The sequence below is a fragment of the Wolffia australiana genome, chromosome 5, assembly GCF_029677425.1.
Source record: "Wolffia australiana isolate 7733 chromosome 5, ASM2967742v1".
NCBI classification, from domain to species: Eukaryota; Viridiplantae; Streptophyta; class Magnoliopsida; order Alismatales; family Araceae; genus Wolffia; species Wolffia australiana.
This window is the reverse complement of record NC_135839.1, coordinates 5,376,552-5,404,031: the sequence shown is the minus strand read 5'-3', so window position 1 is coordinate 5,404,031 and position 27,480 is coordinate 5,376,552. Positions and strand designations below refer to the sequence as shown.

Here is a 27,480-nt window from a genome sequence, read left to right as displayed (position 1 = left end):
TATAGAATTCGGCCGTGAATCCATCCGGTCCTGGGGCTTTGTTACGGCCCACGAAAAAGACTATCTCTTTGATCTCCGGTCGCGTCGGGGGGCTAGCAAAAGTGCATTCTCTTGGTCTGTCACCAAGGAGGGGATGGAGGAGAGAATGGCCTCGCTCATAACAATGGGCTGCGAGGAGAAGAGGGAGTGATAATACTCTACCCCTACGCCTGCTAGCTGATCAAGGTCCTGGTCATGCGTCTCGAGTAGGGTCGTATAGTTCGATCATGCTCTGTGGCGGATCGAAGTGTGAAAGAAACGCATGTTCCTATCGCCCTCTCGCAGCCATTGGATACGTGATTTCTGTAGATAAAAAATCTCCTGACGTCGCGTGGCATCCTCCAGCTGCTCTTTGAGACGGAGCTGATAGTCTCCCATGTCATCTATCCAGCACTCCTGTAGGTGTCGGTCGACATCGACCAGTTTCTTTTTAAGTTCCTCAACGGGTGAGTGGACGTCTCCAAAGACATGACGGTTCCACCATTTGAGGTGGAGCTTGAGGTTCCTGAGCCGATAACTAAAGTTCTCCATAGGAAATGTAGAGATCGATCCGTGCCAGTGACTACGTACGTAGCTTTGGAAATCACAATGTTCCAACCACATAGTCTGGAATCGAAATGGTGGTCTACGGACTCGATGACTCGAGTCTGGAAAAAGGAGGATCGGTGTATGGTCCGAATAAAGTCTCGGGAGGATCTCCACCGTGAGATTGCAATGCATCAATGCGGTACTATTAGTAAAACAGCAACCCAAGACATGATTGACCAAAAACAATTTATTGGGCTGCGGTGCAACGGTGCCGAATAGAAAGTTACCTGGCTTGACGTCACCGTGCACAAACCCTATCGAAAGCATATCGGCAAAGATGGCGCTGAACTCTATGGCAATTCAAACGACCTAACTCTCTCTCTCAATGTGTCATCTTCCTATGTTCAAGGGAATGGCAGCAATGGATCATGGCGAAGTGGGCGAACAACTTGTTCATGACCTCTGTCGCGGGAGCCACCAACGGGAGCTAGCTTGCGGTGATGTCAAAGGACACCTTTTACAGGGAGCAGTCGTACAATGTGGACGACTCCTTCCCATACAAATGGATTATCAAGAACTGGCGGCCCGGCCTCCACGTCACCTCCACGGCCACCTCCGACAGTTGCTGGGTCGTCGTAATGGAGGTGACAGCCCAGCGAGTGCCGGAGGGGGTCATGGAGGCGACGAAGAGACCAGCCTACCGGTTCTTGATAATCCACCTGTATGGGAAGGAGTCGTCCATCTTGTACCACTACTGCCTGTAAGGAGTGGCATTTGACATCACCACGAGCGAGCTCCCGTTGATGGCTCCCACGACAGAGGTGTTGAACAAGTTGTTCACCCACGGCGCCATGATCCATTCACGCAATCCCCTCGTAGAGAGGAAGACGACACATTGGGAGAGAGAGAGAGAGAGAGGGAGAGAGAGAGAGAGAGAGAGAGAGAGAGAGAGAGAGAGGGAGAGAGGGAGAGAGGGGTAGAGAGAGAGAGAGAGAGGGAGGAAGAGTGGCGTAGAGAGAGAGAGAGAGAGAGAGAGAGAGAGAGAGAGAGAGAGAGAGAGAGAGAGAGAGAGAGAGAGAGAGAGAGACAGAGAAAGAGAGAGAGATAAATAGATAGATAGATAGATAGACAGATAGAGAGGTATATATATATATATATCGAGAGAGATAAAGAGAGCTATAACAACTGGGCTGGTTTACAAAAATAAGTTATAGTTGTATTCAAGTGAAAGGATAATAGAGATATTGCACAAGTTGTGTTGAAAGAGCCATATCAAATCGAGTTGAATGAGAAGGAGAGATTTGAATGTTCGCATTACTCATAAAGGGATTAAAAAAATCTGAGATTAGTGAGAAAGCGATAGATTAGAGAAATGCGTCGGGTAAAAAGCAGCGAGATTAAAAAGGCATGTCGGGTGACAAGGAAACACCCTAAGGTTCTATCATAAATTGAGGAGGATATTGAGAGTGAAAGACGAGGATGTAGTGAGAATTAGATAAAGAATAAAATTTGTACGACGAGGAGGATATAGGCATATATAAAGTTCATTAGACTGAGAAATTAAATATTCAATAGAACCATAACCAGAGAGAGATAAACAGAGAGTGAGAGACGAAGGAGGTTACCTTGTGAAGGAAGTAGGGGGAGAGCTCCTAGACTTGTGAAGTGAAACCGGTGCCGGCGTCCATCATGGCTAAATCCCAAAGATTGTCGTATTATGCGGCGCAGCTTATGAGCAGGCCATCTTTGGTAGCTGGTCTTCGTCCGCACATTTGTGATACCTGTTTGCAGGCGCCCAAATAGAAAAAATACAGGCTTTATTCATTAATCAACCACATGAATCGTCTCAAATCGAAGAACAGGTATCAAAAAAAGATGACAAACTAAAGATTTTGCAACCGGAGGAACCTCTATTTCTCTCTCTCGCGCATAGCTATTTCTATTCGAACTATATAGGAGGGACGGGGCCGGCATTTGAAATGAGCTATCGAGATTCTCGTAAATAAAAACTAAACAGACGACGGTTTTTCGAAAGAAGATAAACGGAAAAGTTTTTCCAAACCTCTGCTTCATTGGGTTTTTCATGTCGTAGACTGACATCCGCTGCCTCGATGGAACGCCGACTCGCAGTCCCTTCTTTCTTCTGTGTTTCGTTTTCCTTCCTTCTTTCTTCTCTCTATACGTCTTTGTGTGGGATCAAGAAACGGTAATTTTTTTTTGCGTCCCTTCTTGGATCCAGGAGCTGCAGAGGAAGTGATATCGTCTGCCTCGAGAAAGCTATTCTTTTCGCCCCCTTGAGTGGTGGCGATCTTCTTCTTCGTCGAAGGTTCATACGACGTAGCATGCGGCGATAGCGCTGGAGCGCGTCCACTTCTTTGCACTGTTCTTGGCTTCTGCAGTTCTTGCGCTCTTTCGACCATGCAACCTTTGATCCAACTGCTGCGTAGGTGGACCATTATCCTCCCTAAATAAGGGCCAATGACCGTTAGTGGTCGTTAGAGGTGTACTATATTTAGAGTTGGCTCTGCGACAAACGGAATCTTGTATGCTCCAGCTCAGTACTTGGTACACTCTGAGCTAAGCCATGATATGGTTTGTCAGGACCCTTCTCATTTTCAATGAGAATTAGTGGGCCTGTAAATTTGTAAAACTTATATTGAAAGGTATTTTTCTTGTAAAATGGGCATTGAATACATAAAATAATTATTCATGTCAAAATAAATATAATATAAATAAAATGATACCAAAATAAGCTTGGAGACTTGAGAATTTCATGCATTAGTTGTTGATCTTCAGTGAACTATTTTTTACTCTTTTTTTGTTTGATTTTATTAACTATATTTGGTTTCTGAAAAAAATATCAAATTCATGCCCCCAATGGGTTAAATCCTTACTTGCCATATAATCATAAAGGCAATCCAATAAATATTGTTACATAAGCTAGATGGCTTAAATAACATTAAAACCTCGAATTCAAAACCCAATTTTTTTTCTGATTAGAATATCATCTATCTAGGAACTGCGGAACATTCACAGGAACAGAGATATGGTTATAGTCAGATGAAAAACCGTGGGAGAGTAATTTAGGAGGGACAAGGGTCCATCTACGGAGCAATTCCATCTAAGGTTGCATGAGCGAAAGAGTGCAAGAAGTGCGGAAGGCAAGAACAGTGCGTAGACGAGGACGCTCTCCAGGGCTGCCACCGCATGCAACGTCGTAAGAACCTTCGACGAGGAAGAAGACCGCCACCAACCAAGAAACGAACAGAAGAGCTTTCTCGCGGCAGACGATATCACATTCGTCTGCAGTTTCTTGATCCAACGAGGAACGCCAAAAAGAATACCGTTTCTTGATCCCACTCAAAGATTTATAGAGAAGGAAAAAAAGAAGGAAAACGAAAGACAAAAGAAAGGAACGAAAGAGCAAAGAAAGAAGAAAGGAAAACAAAAAAAAGAACAAAGAAAGAAGCAAAAGCGCCATGGCCCTGGGAGATGGCCGCGGAGATCTGAGCGCTAACAAGCCCGTGGGAGGGAGGTAAGAGAAATTCAGCGGCTCCGTGCCGGACCAGGTTCAAGTGGGAGGATCCCCCCTGTACAAGATTGTGAGGAAATTGGGCGGGGGAGGGTTCGGGCAGGTCTTCCTTCGCCGCCCCGTTTCAGGCGACGGCCCGGCGGAGGTCGCTTTGAAGTTTGAGCGCAAACGCAGTCGAAGGCGTAACCTGGGCGCTCCGAGCGAATGGCAAGCCTACCTCGCTCTCGGAGAGAGCTACGGCCTGCCCAGCGTGTACTATTCGGGAACATACCGAGATTACTACGTCACCGCGATGGACGTGTTGGGACCCTGTCTGTGGGAGGCGTGGGTTTCTGCAGGCCGGAGGATGTCCTCGCTGATGGTCGCTTGCATTGCCGCGGAGTCCATCGCGATCTTCGCCCAAAGGAATTCTAAAGGGTTTGTGCACGCCGACGTCAAGCCGGATAACTTTCTGCTCGGCCGGCCTTGCCCACCGCAGGCCAATAAGTTGTTTCTAATGGATCTTGGCTTGGGTAAGTAAGTCTCGTCTGCCAGAACATATCATTTACTATTGATTCCAACCGTTTGTCTTAATCATTTAGTAACAGTTGTGGAGTTTATACTAACAAAAAAATGGAAAATTAACCGTGAATCGTCCTCTCTCTGTGAAGCGACGCTATGGAGAGGCAGCTCCAGAGGGCAGCACGTAGAATACGATCAACGCCCGGATTTTTTCAGTTTAGTTCTTTCTGGATTTTTTATTCACACATATACATATCCAGATAAAACAAGAAGTCTGGGGTAGGCCAGCGGTTTTCATGTTTTTTCCCTATATTTATTTTCTTGTAGGGGGACATCGCGGTACGCCAGCGTTCATGCCCACCTCGGGAGAACCTCCAGCAGAAGACATGACTTGGAATCTCTTGCCTACACGCAAATTTTCCTTCACACCGGGAGCCTACCATGGAGCTCAATCGACGGCGAAAAGAATGATAAAACCTTTCTAGTCTGTCGGAAGAAGATAGAGACCTCGCCGGAAATGCTTTGCTTGACGTGTCCGTTGCCGTTCAAAGAGTTTCTCGAAGCCGTCGTTAACTTGAAGTTTGACGAGGAGCCCCACTACGCTAAATTGATTTCCCTCTTTGACGGGCTTGTGGGGACGAACCCAGCTCTTCGCCCGGTCCTCACCGACGGGGCTCAGAAGATGGTATCTCAAGTCAGTCGCAAGCGTGGCAGACTCACGATAGAGGACGACGGTCAACCTCCTAAGAGAGTGCGAGTCGGCGTTCCTTCTACTCAGTGGATATCGGTTTACGACAAGAGAAAGCCTATGAAGCAGAGGTTTGGAAAAGTTTTCCATCTATCTTCTTCCAAAAAACCGCATTTAGTCTAGTTTCTTCTTTAAGACAATCTCAATTGCTCTCTGAAAGGTTTCCCCCCCCCCCTATAGTTCGAATCGAGAGAATACTGAGAGCGAGAGTGAGAGAGAGAAATAGAGGGTCATCCTTCATAAGCCCCGTGTTTTACAAAATCTTTAGTTTGTCTCGTTCTCGGTTTTGAGGCGATTCCTCCAGTTTATTAATCGATAAAATTGTATTTTTTCTATTTGGTCACGCGCAAACAGGTGCCACTACAGTGTGGACGGAGACCAGCTACCGCATCAGGTGTCCAGAGGTCTCAGAGATGGCCTGCTCGTAAGCTGCGTCGCTTCATGCGACAATCTGTGGGCTTTGGTCATGGACGCCGGCGCGGGCTTCACTTCTCAAGTCCACGAGCTCTCCCCGTACTTCACAAGGTTACCTCCCTCGTTCCTCTATCCCTCTTTTTACATATATATTTATATGTATATATATGTATATTTATATGTATATATGTATATATATATATGTATATATATATATATATGTATATATCTCACTCTCTGTCTCTCTACTGAATGTTTTATTTCTCACTCTACCCAACTTTTTAGCTCTGAATATCCGCCTTGTCGTACAATTTTTTTCTCCATCTACTTCTCACTGCATCCGCCTTTTTCATTCTTAATATCCTCTTCAACTAATCATTGAAACTCTAAATGTCTCCCCCTCACCCAACGAGGCTTTGAAATCTCGCTTCTTCTCACCTGACCCATTTCTTTAAGGGCAAATTCTACGAAACGTCACGAACTCCGTTTTTCGTTCAAAAAGTAGCACAAACTTTTAGTTTTGTTCAAAATATAGCACGCCCCAATCAGAAGACGCCATTTGGCGTCTTCTTTTTTTTGTTTGCCAGCGGTGGTCCAGAAGCTGACGTGGAGTCCACCTGGTAGCCGGTAGACTCCACGATGGCATCCACGCCAGGTGGACTCCACGTCAGCTTCTGGACTACGCTGGCCGTTGCCGCCGCTGCCCGTCGCGGACGGCCACCGCGGGCGCCCGTCTCTGGCCGCCGCCGCCCGTCGCCGCCCGCTGCCGCCGCCCCTCGCCGCCCGCCGCCGCCGCCAGCCGTCGCCGGCCGTCCGTCTTTTTCTCGCCCTCGCTCACCCTTCCCGTTTTCTCCTTCTCATCGTCTCTCCCTCTCTCCACTCGTTCTCTCTCTCTCGACCTCTCTCCCCCTCTCCTGCTCCTTCTCTCTCCCTCGCTCTCTCTCCTCTCCGTCTCACCCTCGCTCCCGCTAGTTCTCCGTCTCTCATCCCTCTCTCGTGCTCTCGTTCTCTCGTGCTCCCTCTCCCCCTTCTCTTTCTCGTTCTTTTGGTCTCCCACGGTCGTTCTCTCCCCAAACTCTTTCTCGCCCTCTCTGTCTCTCATCCCCTCTCTCTTTCTCGTTCTCTCTGTCTCTCATCCCCACTCTCTTTCTCGTTCTCTCTCTTTTCCCCCCCTCTCTCTTTCTCGTCCTCTCTGTCTCTCATCCCCTCTCTCTTTCTCGTTCTCTCTGTCTCTCATCCCCTCTCTCTTTCTCGTTCTCTCTCTTTTTGCCTTCTCTCTCTTTCTCGTTCTCTCTGTCTCTCATCTCCTCTGTCTCCCTCGCTCTCTCTCTTTCCGCCCTCTCTTTCTCTCTCTCGACCTCTCTCCCCCTCTCCTGCTCCTTCTCTCTCCCTCGCTCTCTCTCCTCTCCCTCTCACCCTCGCTCCCGCTAGTTCTCTGACTCTCATCCCTCTCTCGTGCTCTCGTTCTCCCGTGCTCCCTCTCCCCCCTCTCTCTCTCGTTCCCTTGTTCCCCCTCGGTTGTTCTCTCCCCCCCACTCTTTCTCGCCCTCTCTGTCTCTCATCCCCTCTCTCTTTCTCGTTCTCTCTCTTTTCGCCTTCTCTCTCTTTCTCGTTCTCTCTGTCTCTCATCTCCTCTGTCTCCCTTGCTCTCTCTCCTCTCCGTCTCACCCTCGCTCCTGCTAGTTCTCTCCCTCTCTCTCTGTCTCTCGTGCTATCTGTCTCATTCTTCCACTTGTTCGCTCTCCCTCTCCCCACATTTCTTAACACCTCCCTCTCGCCCTCTCCCCCGCTCTCTCCCTCTCGTTTTCTTTTCCTCTCCGTCTCTGTCTCTCTCTGTCTCTGTCTCTCTGTCTCTCCCTGTCTCTGTCTCTCTGTCTCTCTCTCTCTCTCTCTCCCGCTACTGATGTAGCCCTCTGTCTCGCTCATTCTCTTCCGCTCTCTCCCTGTATCTCTCTCCCTCGTTCCGGTCTCACCCTCCCTCTCGTTTGCTCTCCCTCGCTCCTATATCCCCATCTCTCCCGCTCTCACTCTCTCCCTCCCGTTTTCTTTCTCCCTATTTCTATCCTACTCTCCCATTCCTCCCTCCCTTCCTCTCTCTGCCACCGGCTCTCCCTCTTCTTTCGCAAGGCCCTCTCACTCTCGCCCTCTCGCCCTCTCTCTCACCGTCTCTCCTCCTCACCCTCTCCTCCTCTCTCACCCTCACTTTCTCTCTTACTCTCTCTGTCCACCTCCCTCCGGCTTCACCTCTCCCTCCGGCTTCACCTGAGAGGTGGAATCTCAGGTAACGTCTTGAAAACATAAATCCTGATGGGTGAGTCTAAGATTTTTTAGATTACCGAAGGAGAGACCTTTATACACTCAATGATGCAACGAATGATCTTAGAAACCTGGGCAACATAAAGTTCAGAATTCTGCATACGAAAGGTGGTAAGTCAAGATGATCTCCATTGAGGGCTTCAATAGGCCTAATTAAACTCCTCTTTAGTTGATTTTAAGAACATTTCTGGTTTTTTTATAATGAATGACAATCATATAAGTGAACAATTTGTTCTGGGAATGATTAAAATATTTCTGCGAAAGCATCTGACTAACTTTACGATGAAGATGAGGAAAACACAATTCTCTCGACAATATCAGTCATGATTATAAGGGATCAATCCGATGCGAGATTGTGTAGCCTACAAGTTTTAAATAACTCGAATCTCCAAATCATGTCTGAGCGAAAGATTCATCTTAATCCAAGCCTTGGAGGCTACCCACGGCCCTCATTTCAGCTTTTTGAGATTCCTACAGACCGATCTCCGAAACCAATTCAAATAAAAAAGAAATCTTTCTGGAAAGGCCTCCGAGCGTCGATATTTCAGAGCTGGAAATCGCATGAGAAAAAGAAACAAATAACAATGAATATCAGAAACGACGGGATTATCTAAAGCGAAAACCTTGTATTTTACTTTCCGCTGCTAAAGAGAGAGAGAGAGAGAGAGAGAGAGAGAGAGAGAGAGAGACAGAGAGCATGAGAGACAGAGAGTGAAAGAGAGAACTAGCGGGAGCGAGGGTGAGACGGAGAGGGCGAGAAAGAGTTTGGGGGAGAGAACAACCGCGGGGGACCAAGAGAAGGAGAAAGAGAAGGGGGAGAGGGAGCACGGGAGAACGAGAGCACGAGAGAGGGATGAGAGACACAGAACTAGCGGGAGCGAGGGTGAGAGGGAGAGGAGAGAGAGCGAGGGAGAGAGAAGGAGCAGGAGAGGGGGAGAGAGGTCGAGAGAGAGAGAGAGAGGGCGGAAAGAGAGAGAGCGAGGGAGACAGAGGAGATGAGAGACAGAGAGAACGAGAAAGAGAGAGAAGGCGAAAAGAGAGAGAACGAGAAAGAGAGAGGGGATGAGAGACAGAGAGAACAAGAAAGAGAGAGGGGATGAGAGACAGAGAGAACGAGAAAGAGAGAGGGGATGAGAGACAGAGAGGGCGAGAAAGAGTTTGGGGAGAGAACGACCGCGGGAGACCAAAAGAACGAGAAAGAGAAGGGGGAGAGGGAGCACGAGAGAACGAGAGCACGAGAGAGGGATGAGAGACCGAGAACTAGCGGGAGCGAGGGTGAGACGGAGAGGAGAGAGAGCGAGGGAGAGAGAAGGAGCAGGACAGGGGGAGAGAGGTCGAGAGAGAGAGAACGAGTGGAGAGAGGGAGAGACGATGAGAAGGAGAAAACGGGAAGGGTGAGCGAGGGCGAGAAAAAGACGGACGGCCGGCGACGGCTGGCGGAGGCGGGCAGCGAGGGGCGGCGGCCAGAGACGGGCGCCCGTAGTGGCCGTCCGCGACGGGCAGCGGCGGCAACGGCCAGCGTAGTCCAGAAGCTGACGTGGAGTCCACCTGGCGTGGATGCCATCGTGGAGTCTACCGGCTACCAGGTGGACTCCACGTCAGCTTCTGGACCATCGCTGGGAAACAAAAAAAAGAAGACGCCAAATGGCGTCTTCTGATTGGGGCGTGCTATATTTTGAACAAAACTAAAAGTTTGTGCTACTTTTTGAACCAAAAACGGAGTTCGTGAAGTTTCGTAGTAAGCGCCCTTTCTTTAATGGCTCGCTCTCTCACTCCACTCATATTTTATCAATCCCTTTATCAGTATTGCGAACCCTCAAAAATCTCCTTCTTGTTCAACTCGATTTTATTGGGCTCTATCATTACCATTCAGCCGAACTTCCGCAATATCTCTTCCCTCGTTTTACTTTACTACAGCTATCTCTTCTCCTTCTGACCCAGCCCAGTTTTTATAGCTTTTTCTCTCTCCCGTTCTCCCTCTCTCTCTCTCTCTCTCTCTCTCTCTCTCTCTCTCTCTCTCTTTCTCTCTCTCTCTCCGTCTCTCTCTCTCTCTCTCTCCGTCTCCCTCTCCCTCTCGCACTTTCTCTTTCGCTCTTCCTCCCTCTCTCTTTCCCCCTCGCTCTCTTTCCCTCTCTCGCTCTCTCTCTCTCTTTCCCTCTCTCCCCCCCTCCCTCTCCCTCTCTTTCCCCCCTCTATTTCCCTCTCTCTCTCTCACTCTCTTTCCCTCACTCAGTCTCTCTCTCTCTATCTATCTATCTATCTATCTACCGATCTATCTATCTATCTATCGATCTATCTTGTCTGTCGGATCATTGCGCTTTCTACGTCTAAAATTATCTTGTGTGAGGGGATTGCAGGATTGGATCATGGCGCAGTGGGCGAAGAACTTGTTCATCACCTCTGTCGCAGGAGCCACCGACGGACATTCGTGAAAAAGGCGACCAATCCTCGCTTTGGAGTAGAGAGATTGAGAAGGAAGAGAGAAGAGTGAGTGGTGACAAGAAGAGGGAACTAGCAGCAAGCTTAATATCTCTTTATTCTCATGCACCAATGAACAACGATCGGTGGGTTTATATAGGATAGGTTCTAACTAAATATAGTACGTCTCTCTCATTGCCGTTATCACCAGATCGAACTGAATAGTCAGTTCGATCTGTTTAAACAGATCGAACAGAATAGGCAGTTCAATCTGTTTAAATCGTCGCCGTTATAACTTGTATAGCGGCCACAGATCAAACGATTCAGATTGTTCGATCGACTTGAAATCGTAGCCGTTATGTTTCCTTATAACTTGTATAGATAGCCGTTACGGCTATCTATTTTATCTCGTTTGATGAATCCTATCTATGTTTATCCTCTGTATGTTTAAGCCTAAGCTATATTGAATCATATTATATATTTAAACTTATATGTTTCCTATTCCTCTAATGTGTAGCGGGTAGAAGATAGATTGATCATTACTATCTACTCTTGTGTACGTGCCTTCTCGGTCTGCTGGCGAGCTGCCTTTGTCTTCATCCCCCCTCAAGCGCAACGGCCGCTCCAAGATGTTGAGCTTGGATCGTTGCTGCAGGAATAGCCGTTGTGGTACAGACTTTGTTAATCCATCTGCTAGCTGTTCATCGCCTTTGACATACTTGACACATATGTTCTTGGAGGCCACCTGTTCACGAACAGAATGGAAATCTATTTCTATATGTTTAGTTCGAGCATGAAATACCGAGTTTGCAGCTAGATATGTGGCCCCAATGTTGTCACACCCCAGAATTGGCGTGTTCGTTGGTTGAATTTGATTTTCTTTAAGGAGAGATTGTATCCAAAGGATTTCAGCTACACAATTGGCTAATGTTTTGTATTTGCCTCCTGTACTTTATCTCGCTACAGTTTGTTGTTTTTTAGAACTCCATGAGACAATATTTATTTTTTCCAATATACAGAAGATGAGCACTAGTAGACCTTCTATCTATTTTACTGCCTGCCCAATCAGCATCAGTAAAAGCGTATTAAGTAAAACATGGATCATTGTAGATGCATAAACCGTGATATACAGTACCTTTTAAGTAATTGAGTAGATGTTTGAGAAACTGCCAGTCACCCTCTCTCGGTGGGTGCATTTTCTAACAGGCTTTGTTCACATCAAACTGAATATAAGGCCGTGTTAAACTTAAATATTGTAACGCATCAATTGTATGCCGATAGATAGCTCCAGCCTGTAGTGGAACATCCAAGTCGACAGGTTCAGTGAGTGCACAAGGGGTAGTAAGTGGCTTACGGTGTTGCATATTAGTTCGTTAAAGGGTAGTGAAGATGTTTTTGATTGTGTGAGGAAATAATTATTTTCATGTTTCAGAAATTAAATTCCCAAGAAATATCGAGCAGTACCCAGGTTTTTAATAGAGAATTTAGAATGCAATTGTCGGACAAGATTTATGATATCTGAAGAATGTGGACTGAGTACTAAAATATCATTGACATAAGTCAAAATAAAGAGGAGGTTAGGACTAAACTCAAAATATAAGGAGGTACGACTTTGGAACCGATGAAACCAAGTGCTATTAATTCGTTGGTAAGTTTACTAAACCAAGCACGCGGGGACTGTTTGAGCCCATATATGGACCTGTTTAAGCGACAGATATGAACAGGAATAAAATTATCATTGAATCCAGGGGTTTGTTCCATGTAGTTGATCTCGTGCAGTTCACCGTGTAGAAAAGCATTTGATACATCTAACTGATGTATCTGCCGATTCTGAATCACTGCTCTGGATAACATAAGTCTAATTGTAGTATATTTAACAACCGGACTAAATGTTTCATTAAAATCAAAACCTTCCTGTTGGTTGTAACCTTTTGCAACCAACCAAGCTTTGTATCGTTCTATCGCTACATACGGTTTATATTTCAGTTTATAAACTCTCTTGCAGCCAATACTGCATAAATTTGGATTTCGAGGTACAAGAGTGCATGTATTGCTTTTAAGTAATGCTTGAAATTCAGAGGTCATTGCTTGCATCCAATTCGGGTCTTTGGATGCAATGGTAAACAAAGTTGGTTCACGAATATATGTTTTTAGAGTATGAAAGTATGATGGAATTGGGTGTCTAACACAACACGAGAACAATTTCCTTGGAGCATTATATATAGTTATAACTTTTCTTGTTTTCAATTCAACATTTGACTCGGGAGTTTGATCAAATGTTGAAATAATTTCTGGATATTCTCAATAACTCCAGCAGGGAGAGCTTTGTTTATTGTGTCACTGACTAGACTAACTGTGATGGCGCACGCCATCGAGGATCGTCATTGACGTCATCCACGCCCACGCCCACGACGTTGAAGACCAGGTGATCTTGCATCTGTCTTTCCCGCTTTTCATCTACCTTTCTCTCGTGTTTTGCTTTTATTCCGTTCTCATCCATCTAGTTTTTGTCGTGTTTGTCACACTCGCAATGTTCATCTGTCTGTGTTTTTGTCAACAAGGTTGAGGGGCCACCCTATGACCCTCTCTCCTTGCCCGTTCCCCTTTCCCTTGCATTTCTTTCCCCCCATTTCCCCTGTTTTCTTTCCATTATCTAATGTCTATTTCTTTGCTGTAATAGGGGGAGCCCATTTACAAAGGCTCCCATAATGGACTTCCCTAAGGCCCATGTAAGGGCCCATTTCTTCTCCCCATTATAACGGAAGAGAGGGAGCCCTAGGCTGTTTAGAGACCATATTTTCTAAGAGGCATCTCATTGAGCAGATTGTGGTCTCTCCTTCCTCGATTGAGAATAACAGAAAGAGAAGGAAGAAGATGATAAGAAGAGGGAAAAGGAAATGAAGAGGGACAAGGAGAAAGAGATGAATGATTCACAGCAGCACAGGCTAACGACATGGCCCCATAGTCAAAAGCGCCGATGCTACCGGCGCTGACTTCGCCGGCCGAAGCCCTCGTGCCGCGCTCGAGTGCATTCTGACGCTGCGAAGGAAAAGGCCGAACGGCCCGTCGGTCTTCCCCAAGCCGTCGCCAGTGTTTCTCATTCAATGCCACCACGTAGGCCTGGCCGATCGTGGCCGTTCGACAACCTGATGGGAACTTCCGACTGACTAACTAAAGGATCCAGTCGGCCCATCTGCAGACCAAACGAACAGATGATTCGACGAACAGACCCGATCTCAACTTATCGGGCGACCCAACCACTTGGCCGGAATGGCCAATTGATCGACTGAACGATCTAGCCGACCTACCGGTAGACCAAATGATTTAATCGATCAACGATCCGAACTGACCCAGTGATGCGGGACAACGTCGGTGACAAAGTCCATCCGTCACCGAGATGTGGTACTCAGTGTCGAGTGCAACAATGCCTGACGTCTAATCCTGGGTAGTCGTCAGACACGGGGCTCTTACGAGGATGTCCTACGATAAAACGCACGGGTGTGAGGTGTAGTACATGCGACTGCCGACAAGCAACGGATGCCGACCTCCGGGATTTTGACAGAGTCGCTTGGAGACGGAGGTAGACCTTTCAACCCTCGTCCGGATGGACGAGGACGTTACGGCGCGAAACGGGATAACTCCCGCTGGATGATGTTTGCACGGGACGGGCAAACCCGACTTGTACCAAACAGGGTAAGACACTCGAGTGCGACGTGTTTCACTCAGCCTGTCCCACTCACCTACAGCTAACCCGAGCGCGGTGGAGGCAAACGAGAGCGTAGTGCAAGAAATAAAGGACAGAAACGTAACGGCGTATCTCGTCGTCGCCCTGGAAGGGTACGTCCTCGCTTCGTGCAAGAGACTCAGAGGATACGTCCGCGGCATCGTGGGAGAAAGGTGGGGGCTGTGGATATGGGCGCGTGTGGGCGCCGGTGCGCGTTGATGGTGCAGCTTAACGTCGACGGACGTGGCAGTTGGCGCGCAAAGATAGTCGACGAGTACGGCACACAAGCACGGTGCGATGTAGCCAGCACGGTGTGGCACAGCGGACGCGACGGTCGGGCCAGGCGTGGGAGGGCGGCGCTGAGATGTGCGGCGCGACGAGCGCGGCGTGGCGAGCAGGTGCGGCTACACAACCCGGCAGGCGGGGTGGTACCACGGGGCAAGGAGCGGCGCCTGGGCGATGCTCAACAACCCGCGGGTGAGGACGAGATGGGTGGAAGCGGCGGGCGGCCGGTGCAGCCCTCGACGTCCCAAGCGGCCAAGGCGGCGGGCGAGGTAACAGCGACGACGGTATTTCCCCAAGGGGGGGGAGGAAGCTTGGCTTCAGGATTTCGAGCAGGGTGGCCGAACGCACAGACAGAGCCGGCTGGTGCCAGCCAGTCGTGCGGCGATTGTGTGCGCTCGAAGGACGCGTGCGGGCTGCCTCGACGGGAGACGGGCGGCGTCGTGCTCGTTGTTGGCGCGGCGGGAGGCGTAGGCGCACCGAGCACAGTGGCTGGGTTGGGTGCGCTCGAGAGACGAGCGGGCGGCGCCAACAGCTGGCTGGCGACAGAGGGAGATCTTCGTCTTCCCTTCTCTTCTCCTTCCCTTTCTCTCTTTCTTCCTTCTTCCTCTTCCTCCTCTTGTCGTTCTCCTCTCTTCTCCTCTTGGTTTGTGACCTAATTCTTCAACGAAGTAACCTTTCTTTCAAAATTCAACGAGAGAGAGTTGTTTAGGGCAACCCTACTTCCCTTATATAGGGGGGAAGTGTGGGTGGCCGCTTAGACCAAAACACCAAAGACATAGTAAAGGAAAAAACCCTATGAACCTCGGACCAAAGGGAAGTGAAACAACAAGGAAGAAGAGAGGAAACGAGCAGGGAAGGGAGGGGAGATCCTTACAGGATAAACCTCCCGCCTTACATGTAACCATGATGATTTTAAAACGACGAACGGTGAAGACCAAAACCAAAACGATGAACAAACGAGAACATAAAGATGATGATTGAGTATCCGTCATCCGGGGTATTTGAACCCTGGCGTGCGTACCGCCGCCTTGGCTAGCCTAGCAGGCTGAACACGTACGGCTGGTGATGTAAAGGGCGCGGTGACATCTCTGAAGACGTTTCTGGGGCTGCTCCTGGTGTTGCGCCATCACCCAGACCGATCAGACAGTCCAATCATCCGACCTGATCTGCGGCCAAAGTTTGACCCGATAGACCGACCAGGTAGAGCAACCTGACCGACCGGTCCGACCGTTCAATCAGACCAGGTCCGATCAGTCACGTTGCCCGGTTGACTCGTCTGTGCCTGGACCTGTCTTCATCACTTTGGCCCGTGGAACTTGGTCGCCCACGCGTGGAGCCGTACATCCTACCGACCGCCATCCTCCTCTACGACCAACCTTTACGTGAAGCTCCAGCACCTCGCGCTGCACGTCGAGCTGCCGCGATCTCTCCAACGCCTTTCATCAAACCCGCTTTGACCGTCGAGTGTTGACAAATCACCGCATTACGCGCCACGCCATCGAGGTACGCTGTACTCCCCATCGGTCCTTGATTTATTCCTTGCAGTATATTTTTGTTCCGACTCCATTGCGCTCGAGCTAGGTAGGTGAGTGAGGTTAAACAAGAGAAAACTACGCTTTTTTTTTAGTGTCTTACCGGTACGGACAAGTATGTGTGTTACATGAGTATGTGTGTTACATGCGAGCCCTACGGATTGATTCCATTTGGCCGTAGACGTCCTCGTCGCTCCGATGAGGTTCAAGAGGCCCCCCCATCGCCGTCACCCTGTAACTCCCGTCCAAGCCTAGAGCTTGGTGCCTCCCTTGAGTGGGAGACTGCTGTACGATACGTAGGATCCTCATTTTGCATCGTAGTTACATAACCGTTAGGCTAACCGTCGAACGACGAAACCGCCGTCTCGCGATACGTATCGTTTATCGTCGCCGAGCTATCTTACTCGATGACGACGGGACGATGTCCTAGACGCCTATCCTACATCATATTGGTATCAGAACCAGATTATGGACGCTCACAACACGTCTCCGACTGCGCATAGAAGTCATTCTTGCATTGCATAGTTTTTGGAAAACCATCTAGGTTACCCTAGGAACATGGCCATCTAGACGCGATCGAGTAGGCTGGCCCAACCAGGAGGTTCAACCTCCCCGCGACGCACTGTATCGTCGCCTGACGAGAAAGGCCACCGTACAGCCCTCTCGCAACACCATCCCCCGACATCCGTAGGCGCCCCATCACAGCCACTTACGGAGGCCGCTCGGACCGCACTCGCCGATGCGAGTGCCCTCGGACCGTCCCATGTGCACGAGCACACTGGTGCACGCCGTGGACACCTACGGTCCCCTCAGACCTCCCCGAGATCACTAAGTGTCTCATCACCTAGTGAAACTTAGGACCGGGCGATGACGAGTCATCGCCCACATGGGAAGGCTCCCGTTGACGAGACCTCACCTAGTCGTTGCACGCGGCCAAGGAGCAAGACGTGCACGTGGAGAACCGCGCGGACAGCACCGACCCCAAGAGGACCTGTCCGAGGAGCGTGGGGCATATTTCCGTACTATGGGTGACTGCATCGAGCGTGTTGAGCGGCTACTCACGCACCCACCACCTCCCGTACTAGACGTCGTACCGGAGCTCGTGGCTCCTGGGCAAACCCGTGACCCGTCCCATGTCACTAGACACCTCGATTGTCCGACGAGTCCTTACGACGACGACGAGTACGAGGAGCACGATTGGTGGCCAGGCGAGGAGCTTTGAGGTCGGCGCCCCGCCCGAGACACCGAATGCGACACATCGCACGTTCGTGCCCGGGATAGACGATACCCACCTGACGACTCTGATCGTGGGTACGAGTCCAACTTACCAGTCCGGCGAGACGAGTACATCCGGTCATATGACCGAAGACCAGAGGCTGACATACCAGCCCGGCTGGACAACTGCGTCTGGCACGAAGATCATGGATATTTTGACGACTGACCGACGTGCCAAGGCGAACATGGATGGCGCCATGATCGAGGTTACGAGGCTGACATACCGGCCCATCAAGACAATCGCATCCGGCACAACGACCGCGTATTGTGATAAGCTCGGACTTTATGTGTTTCTTACTGGTTATTTAGCAGTTCAGACGTGTGAGGTTCAGAGCTTATGCAACAAATTTATAAACCTCACGGCGTAGGGCGAGTGAGGGTCGATCCACAGGGAGCAGCAGAAAACAGCAGGATGATTTTTTATCTTTCTGTGTTTTGATTCAAATCACAATTCAATTAATTAGTTCAGTCCTTTTACCTAGTTAATCTATTCTCAGTTGGTTTCTTAAAGGGGTCTCTGTAAAAGATATTCGATTGAGGATATGTATATATTTGTTAGTCAAGATTTCCTAATCTGTTCTGTCAACAGAGACTTTTCTCTGTTGACTGATCTTTTGCCTTTGGGGCAAAAGATCGAGCACCTTGCGTGCAGAATTACCTGCGCAGGTGCTCAGTGTGCGTGGCTCTTAAGCCACGCACGCGCAGTAAGCGCCACGCGCTTGGCTGCACGCGAGCAAGCGGCCTGCTGCGCTTCCGCGCGCGAGACGGCTTGCTCGCAGCGGCTAGCGCAGCAGTGTGTGCCCAGCCCTTCCTGTGCGTCCCGCGCAGGAGGTGTCTGCGCACGAATGCCGTGTGCGCCGGCTCCTCCGTGCGGACGCGTGCGCGCGCAAGGCTGTTGCCGCGCGCGGGGGATCCCTGTGCGTGGCGGGTGCTTCGCGCAGGGATGCTCCCCTGAGCGTGGTTCTGCCTTGCAGCTCGCTGCTTGCGCACCCTCTGCTGGATGAAACTGGAAATGCAGGTTGGTTGGGTGTCGCTCGATGATAAATTGATGAACAGTGAGGTGAGGGGTGAAACGTTAAGCGAAATCAAAATAACTATGAACTGCAAATCAAAGTAGCATCAAACAATCTCTGGTTGAGCTGCTGAAGAACCTGAAGGTTACTTCAACCAACTGAAATTGTCAAAAGGGGAGAAGAGAACAGATTTGAACCAGCTCCATCACTCCAACTTCGTGTCACGTCCCGTCGGCGAGTTGGCGATCTCCTTGAGCGGGTATCCTTCAGCCTGCTTCTCCTCCCAGCTCCACAAGCTCATCAGCTCCTGGAGGGTGCAGAAATCCTCTTCTTCAAGTCCTAGTTTCCTTAGAGAAAATTCTGAACAACCTAAACTCCTCTCTTAAGAGAGAATTTATAGGTTTTCTCTTAAGTCATGCCCAGGGGCATTTTCGTAATTTTTGCCACTTCGAATTTTTGCCCACTTCTCTTGATCCTCCTCTCTTCCTTGATCTTCTTAACCTGTTTCTGAATATTCACTAGCCATAAAATGTTAAATATATTCCACTTGATTCAAAGAATCAAGTGGGGTTAGTGATTTCATAAAACAATACATATGCATGAACTTAGCATGAATTCACAAGATAATTGTAATGAATTTAAACTTAAGAACTTGATTATTTGATGACATATTTTAGAGTCATCATATTGCAACGGACCCACCGGCCAGTCAAGAGGAACACGTCCAACGCCACGTTCGAGGATACGAAGCTGACCGATTGGCCCACCGGGACAAATACATCCCACGCTACAATCATGATTACGACGCTGACCCACTGGCCCACGGCGACAACTATGTCCGTCTACATGATCGTAGATACAATGCTAATCCACCGGCCCACTATAACGATCACGTCCGGCCACCTTACCACCTACGGTACAAGGAACCTGACGAGGTTCCCCGATACCCACCACGCGTGATGCCCGATATCCGCACACCTCGCGATGGTCTTCCCCGACTCTGGGATGACCACGACCGCGACCCGACCCCGCCTCGATGACACGTCGATCCGCGTCACGAGAACCACCCGGAGCCCCAATGGCTTCAAGACGATGATAAGCACTGACAAGAGGAGCACCGCGCTATGATCCAAAAGAGTGTGCGTGCTGACGTCGTCGTCTTCGAGGGGTCGAGAAAACCCGAGTTCATCAACTGGGAGTCGAGCATGAACTCCTATTTCTAGTGGTACCACATGGACGACGTATTGTGCGTAGAATATGCAAAGACGAGACTTGGCGGACATGCCAAGGTCTTCTAGGAGAACGAGTGGGTCACCGCCGAGCGACGAGGATGGCCCATCACGTCCTGGGCCGACATGGCGTAGAAAATGAGGAGTATGTACGTGTCCGGATAGTACCAGATGTCACTGTTCCTCATGTGGCTCGATCTTAGGCAAGGTCGACCCTCAGTGGCGGAATATATCGAGGGGTTCGAAGAGTGTACGATGTGATGTCGATTCGTGGAGGACCCGTGAGTCATCAACGGTCTATTTGCCCATGGGCTTCGACCAACCCTGCGCAACGAGGTTCTTAAGTGCAACCACACAGAGGTCAACGAAGCTTACCACCAAATGGAGCACATGGAGCATCTAGGCGATGAAGCCCCCACAAACGCCACACACACTATGCCTCGAGCGACACCCGCTCACCCTACACGGCCCGCTATCGTTCGGGCTTCCTAGACTACTGGAGGGCAAGGAAATTCCCCCGTCACCTCCGTGGGTTCCACCCCACCCACTCGGGCCGTCATGAGCGATACTCCGGCCCGCATCATTTTCGTTAGACAAGCACCACTTACGTGCTCCAAGTGCCAAGGTAGAGGGCACCGAGCCAGCCAGTGTCCGTCTTTGGCTCTCTTGATAGATACGCAAGAGACCGCACTAGGCCCACCTAGAGACCTGGATCTGATACCTGTCAAATGAGTATCGCGCAGAGGAGGATCTCGTGAACGGGTATGCCCCCCCCCCCCGCCCTTGGGTTATGTACATCTAGATAGCGGCCGCCGGCACGACCCCGGCCCCCGCTCCACGACCCAGCGCTCGGTGCATTGCTAGTAGCGTCGGCGACCGCCCGAGCACTGGTGGGACGTCTGCCTCACCTGATGATGTATCGCAGGTCAACCATGTGCCTGTCCTGTAAAGGACAGCCTCGATGGCTGATTCGACACTACGAACATCGATCTTCTGGACTTTTGTCCGGATCAATGACAAAGTGTGCAAGTTAATGGTGGATACTGGTAGTTGCGTCAACACCATCTCGGATGCAATGTTCGCACGACTAGGGTTAGCAACCATGCCTCATCCTTCGCCCTTTGACGTGTCGTGGATTGAGGTTTCGTCTCTATCAGTGAGGCAACAATGCCACGTCCCGTTAAACATGGAGATGTACGATGAGACCATCTTGTGTGAAGTCCTTCCTATGAAAGTAGGAAACATTATCCTAGGACGACCCTGGATTTATGATAATGACATCACCATAGCTGGCAGAGCGAACACGTGTTCATTTCTGCCAAACGGAAGCCGGGTCACGTGGTACCCTTATACCACGAAGCCAGCAGCAAAAAGTGCCCCGACCAAGATGGTCGGGCTTACGGTCGTCCACCATCCCGCGCCTCATGGAGAGTCAGAATGCATCAACAAAGACGCATACTCTCGCCTGACCAATCGCGCTGCCCGAGACAGCCCGCACCGCCAGTCAGGAGACTTGTGCCACACACGACGCCGCCGTAGCCATCTGTTTAGTTATACAAACCACGTGAGCGCGTCATCCGACCAGGCGTACTGCTAGACAAGCCGCCCGCGCCATTCGCCTGAAGCCGATGCGTAGCGTCCCCACTCGATTCGTCATTGAGGTTCTTGGAACCAGTGCGGACCCCGCACTCTTCCCATGCCCGGATGATGAGTTACGGACTCATAGCGCCTGGCACACCATCCGCAAGGGAATGTCCCGTCGTCGTTGCCTTACCCCGCGCACTGAGCATGCGCTTGTCGCCTCGAAGGCCCATGCCACTGGGTTGAGCCCACCCGAGATCACCAACGGCCAAGTCCCATCACGACCTCCACCCTTGGGACCCGTAGTAGTCCCTCATTATGCATTCGCCCAACATGTTCTGTCGTTGCATCATGATCATCATGATAGGTCATCATTTAGTCATGCACAATGCAAGTAGGCTGCCGACTCGTAGAGCCAACTCTGAGTGACTAACATGGGAAACCGAGTGTCACCGAGATTTTGGGCAGAGAGCTATTCTCTTGGGCCGCCCCCAACGCTACATGTTCGTAGCGCCGGCCCGTTTTCGACCCTTCGACAAGTGAGCGGATACGCCTACGTCACCAAAGTCTCTCATTCATGGGGGACCTACTCCACTAACATGGCGGGCCCGATCCCGTACCGAGTACCCTCTCTCCCCCCTACCCTGGCCTTTCTAAACCCCATTGTTGCGAGCGAGCTTGCTTCAACCACTTCCTCGGTGAACACGCCCGATTGGCACGATTCGGGCGATCATATACTGCTTGGGGTAACTAACGATGTAGGGAGCCAGGTACCTTGGAGGACTTCATGTGCAGATGTGGAAGCCCCGATCGCCATGGAGCGCGACGCACGCTAGTGAAGACTAGGCCCTTGCCGAACGCCGACGCCAGCTACCCCAACTTGACAGAGCCGAGAACTTCGGATCCTAGGAGGATTGATGGCGTACGCCATAGGGGATCATCATCGACGTCATCCACGCCCACCCCCACGATGTTGAAGACAGGGTGATCTTGCGTCAATCTTTCCCGCTTTTCATCTATCTTTCTCTCCTGTTTTGCTTTTATCCAATTCTCATCTGTCTAGTTTTCATTGTGTCTGTCTGTGTTTTTTTTCGGCAAGGTTGAGGGGCCACCCTGTGACCCTCTCTCCTTGCCCGTACCCCTTTCCCTTGCCTTTCCTTACCCCCATTTCCCTTGTTTTTTTTCCATTATCTAATGTCCTTTTCTTTGTTGTAATAGGAGGAGCCTATTTACAAAGGCTCCCTTAATGGACTTCCCTAAGGCCCATGTAAGGGCCCATCTCTTCTCCCCCGTTATAACGGAAGAGAGGGAGCCCTAGGCTGTTTAGAGACCATATTTTCTAAGAGGCATTTCATCGAGCAGATTGTGGTCTCTCCTTCCTCGTTTGAGAAGAACAGAAAGAGAAGGAATAAGAGGGGAGGAAGAGGAGAAGGAAAGGAAGAGGGACAAGGAGGAAGAGAAGAGGGGTTCACAACAGCACAGGCTGACAACACGGCCCCGTAGTTAGAAGCGTCGACACTGCCGGTGCCGACTTCGCCGGCCAGAGCCCTCGCGCCAGCCTCAAGCGCATTATGACGCTGTGAAGGAAAAGGCTGAGCGGCCCGTCGGTCTTCTCCGAGCCGTCGCCACTGTTTTTCATTCAACACCACCACGCAGGCCTGGCCAATCATGGCCGCTCGACAACCTAAGGGGAACTACCGACTGACCAAGTGAAGGATCCATCCGACCCACCAACCGACCAAATGAACAGATTGGTCGATGAACTGACCCAATCTCGACTGATCGTGCGACCCGACCACCTAACGGGGAAGGGCCAATCGATCGCCTGAACGATCTAGCCGACCCACCGGCAGATCGAACGATTTAATCGGTCAATGATCTGACCTGAACTAGTCGTCTCCCGATACGTAGCATTTATCGTCCCCGAGCTATCTTACTCGATGATGACAGGATGATGTCCTAGACGCCCGTCCTGCATCAAACTGATTGAATTGGTTTGTCCATGTCAGTTGTATTTGGACTCAAGTCAAGACCCAATGGTGATTGTGATCCTGATGGGCTGTTCAATTCAGTATTAGAGTCATTTGATGATGGAGACTGCATTTGATCACATAATTGATAAGATGCTAATTTTAGATTATTAGTGTTGTTGGAAATATTTGAAGATGCAGATGACTTAATCGAAGAATTAAATAAATCTAAAGGAAATGAACTCAAAATCCTTTTATATTGATCATGCTTGTTATTTTGATATACTTTAAACGGAAATGAATTATCATAAAAAAACAAGATGTCTAGAGATATAGAGTCTACGTGTTTGGAGAGAAAGACACCGGTATCTATGATGCATCGAGCTGTAGCCTAAAAAAGACATGTTCCGGATCTATCTTCAAGTTTATTGTGAGCATATGGTCTCAAATAGGGATAACAGAGGCATTCAAAAGTTCCTAAAAAATTATAATCAGGCAATATTTTAAAAAAACTTCATAAGGAGACTTATTTCTAAGTACTTGTGTAACTAGTCGATTAATAAGAAAAACAGAAGTGGCTACTGCCTCATCCCAAAAATACTTAGGCGTATTAGTATGTTATGACAATGCAAGTGATGTTTCAATTATATGTCTATGTTTTCTTTTAGCAGTACCATTCTGCTCAGGTGTATGAGGACAAGATACCCTATGAATTATTCCAAGTATTTCAAGTAATTATTTAGTGATTGAAATTATCCACCCCAATCAGACAGTACATATTTAATGTTGCCATTCCACTGATTTTCACTTCTTTTCTGAAATTCAATAAAAACATTGAGAAGATCACTTTTCTTTTTAAGAGGATAAATCCACGTATAGTTACTGAAATCGTCAATAAATACTACATAATAAGAAAATCCTAACCGAGAAATTACTACAGAAGGTCCCCATAATTCCGAATGAATGACTTCTAAAACCTGATTCAAAGAATTATCAGAATTTGCAAAAGGCAACTTGTGAGATTTAGCTAAATTTCACAGTTCACATAAAACGTTTGAATTTGAAGAAATAGGAAGACCAAACTTATTTAAAAATGAGTTGAAAATTCTCAATTGTGGATGTCCGAGTCGAGAGTGCCAGGTTTCTGACAAAGCTTTTTCGCAAATAAGTGCATGTTTGAGAAAGTCTTGACGATCTAGATGGCAAAGTCTATCTCTAACTGCTCCCTTGAGTAGAACCTGACGGGTTTCCTTGTCCTTCACCCGACAAAAGTAGTCATCAAATTCAATAAACACATTATAATCTCTAGTAAATTTATGAACTGATAATAGATGCTTGGTGATATTAGGGACACGAAGAATATCTTTCAAATGTAAAATTCAGTTTGCTGTAGTAATTTTTGAAGATCCAATAGATAAACTTTTCAAACCTGAGCCATTACCTATCTGAAGTTGATCATTGTGTAGATAAGGCTATGAATGGAACAGAGAGTTTTGATCTTCTGTCACATGGTGGGTTGCTCCACTGTCGGGGTACCACTCTTGGTTGATTGTGGAGACGTTGAGCATTTGGTTGTTGTTGTGTCCTTGAAATCTGAAACTCTGAGCATTCCTTTGCTCTATGACCAAATTGGAAGCAGATCTGGCACCTAGGTTGGAGCCTCTGGTTTCTTCTTCTTCCACGTCCTCTATATGGAGCATTGTACCTGTTTTGTACTCCAAAGTTTCTTCTTTGGTAGCTGGTACCATGCTGGCTTCTTTGGATCTGCAAGTTGTTAATTATTGGAGGAAAAGAATTCCTCTCTTCTTCTTGTTCATAGACAAGAAAAGCATCATGTGACTTCAAGTGTGCCACTATTTCATCAAATTTGAGGTGATATAAATTTGCATTGATGCTCACTACAAACTGAGAGTATGCAAATCATAGTCATCTAAGAAATGTGTAAATGATTGACGACTCATCCACTGGCTGTCCCATCCCTTCTGAGGATTCTACTACTTCTTTAAAGTACTTAATGTAATCTTCAACACTTAGGGTACCTTTCTTCATGTTGTGAAATTTGTTTGGAAGCTCCATGAGTCAAGACTGGTTCCAGCTCACGAAAGTGGCTTCTAAGCTTTCCCAAGCTTCTTGCAAAGATTTAGCTTTTCTGATGTACTACCGTACAGAATCTGAAATGTTTTGATGGATAAATCCCAGGACTTGCTGATCAACTCTCCACCACTTCTTGAATTATGGATTTTCCATCATGTTTCCCCACACATCTGTGAGAAGAACTGGTGGTGATATACCCTCAATAAATTTCATTAAATCATACCCGTATAATACTGGTAGAATTGAGCTTTTCCACATCTAGAAGTTGTCGCTGTCGAGGCGTGGATTAAGGACCATTCCTAGAGGAAGCGCAACCTGAACTTGCCCAATGCTTGCTGTACAAGTTTCTCTAGCTGATATATATTAAGACGTGGCTTGTGCACCAGGTGCGGGTGTTGCACTTCTTTGAGCCATCAGGCTTTCTTAGGCTTTCATGTACATCATGCTCTCTTGAGCCATCATGCTTCTTTTACGCTTTCTATGATGTCAAAGTTGGCTAAAACTTGATTGGCATCGCTGGCTCTGATACAATGTAAAGGCGACCAATCCTCACTCTCGAGTAGAGAGATTGATAAGGAAGAGAGAAGAGTGAGAAGTGGGAAGAAGAGAAAGAAGTGGGAACCAGTAACAAGCTTAATATCTCTTTAATCCCATGCATTAATGAACAACGATCGGTGGGTTTATGTAAGATATGCTCTAACTAAATATAGTAAGTTTCTCTCATTGCCGCTATCACCAAATCAAACAGAATAGTTAGTACAATCTGTTTAAACAGGTTGAACAGAATAGAAAGTTTAGTCTGTTTAAATCGTGGACGTTATAACTTGTATAATGGCCACAAATCGAACAATTCAGATCGTTCGATCTACTTTAAATCATAGCCGTTATGTTTCCTTATAACGGCTATCTATTTTTATCTTGTTTGACGATTCCTATCTATGTTTATCCTCTCTGTGTTCAATTCTAAGCTATATTGAATCCTACTGTATGTTTTAACTTATATGTTTCATATTCCTCTAATCTCTAGCGAATATAAGATAGATTCATCATTACTATCTAGTCTTGTTTAGGTGAACTATCGGTCTTCTGGCGACCTGCCTTTGTCTTCAGTTCGCTCGTGGTGATGTCAAAGGGCACCCCTTAGACGCAGCAGTCTTATAAGGTTGCCCACTCCTTCCCTTACGAATGGATTATCCAGAACTGGTGGGCCGGCCTCCACGTCACCTTCGTAGCTACCTCTGGCACCCGTTGGGCCATCATATCCCACATCGCCGGCTTCACTGATCGGGTAACACCCTTTATAATGATGATGATGAATATGGAGATGATATCCGTGGTTATGGTCGAGATCAACATTATCACTATGATAGCTAGTACTGTGAAGAGTTATTTATTGATGTGGATGGTGGATGGATGGTGGATGTTGGATGGTGAAGGCGATGGAATTGGACTTTATGTACCCGAGCAAGGGGATCCACGTGAGATGGAATAAGGGTTACATAATTACGTCCATGGTGGCAACCAGTGACCAAATAGCGCTCATCATGAGCATGCAAAAGAATATGAAGGCGGCGGATGCCACGCATGTGGCCCTTCGAATGAATGGCTTCCCCACGTCTCGTATCGATGATAATTGGGCCAACCATCTGTACCTGAGAGCTATCTGCTAGGGACAGACCATCACTTGATTTCGTCGTGTCACTGTGGTTCTCATTCCATTATCTCCATCACTCACTCGTGTTAAGTTTGTCTCTCAGTCTCTGTCCCTAACTCTCTCTCTCTCTCTCTCTCTCTCTCTCACTCACTCTCTCACTCTCACACTCTCTCTCTCTCTCTCTCTCTCTCTCTCTCTCTCTCGCTCACTCTCTCTCTCTCTCTCTCTCTCACTCTCTCTCACACACACTCTCTCTCCCTCTCCCTCTCTATCTTGCTCTCTGTCTGTCTCTCTCTATTGCGTTCTCTCTCGCTCTCTCTCTCCCTCTCCCTCTTTATCTTGCTCTCTGTATCTCTCTCTCTCTCCATCTACCTATATATCTATCTTTTATCTGTCTCTCTCTCCCTCTTATGATCTATCACTCCGTCTCTCACTCCCGATCTTCTTTCTCTTTTGCCTTTGTTCTCTCTTCCCCTTGCTATCCTTTTCTCTCTCTCTCTCATGCTCCTTCTCATTCTTTCTCTCTCTCGCCCTCTCTTCCTCTTGATAATCCCAAATTTTGGTGTTTAACTAATGATTTTACGACTTTGTTTAACTTATCAATGTGTGGGGATTTTAGATTATTCA

At 48.4% G+C, this 27,480-nt stretch overlaps 1 pseudogene across 1 annotated transcript; it reads left to right on the top strand.

The window, feature by feature from the left end:
• The first annotated feature begins 1,067 nt into the window (after positions 1-1,067).
• LOC144703372 (casein kinase 1-like protein HD16) lies at positions 1,068-27,049 on the top strand (annotated as a pseudogene). The gene is made up of 11 exons (XR_013581524.1): positions 1,068-1,327; positions 2,807-2,893; positions 4,118-4,611; positions 4,750-4,813; positions 4,925-5,419; positions 5,703-5,873; positions 10,426-10,506; positions 12,354-12,363; positions 24,305-24,379; positions 26,344-26,487; positions 26,636-27,049. The product of XR_013581524.1 is annotated as a casein kinase 1-like protein HD16 (transcript).
• The last annotated feature ends 431 nt before the right edge of the window (positions 27,050-27,480 follow it).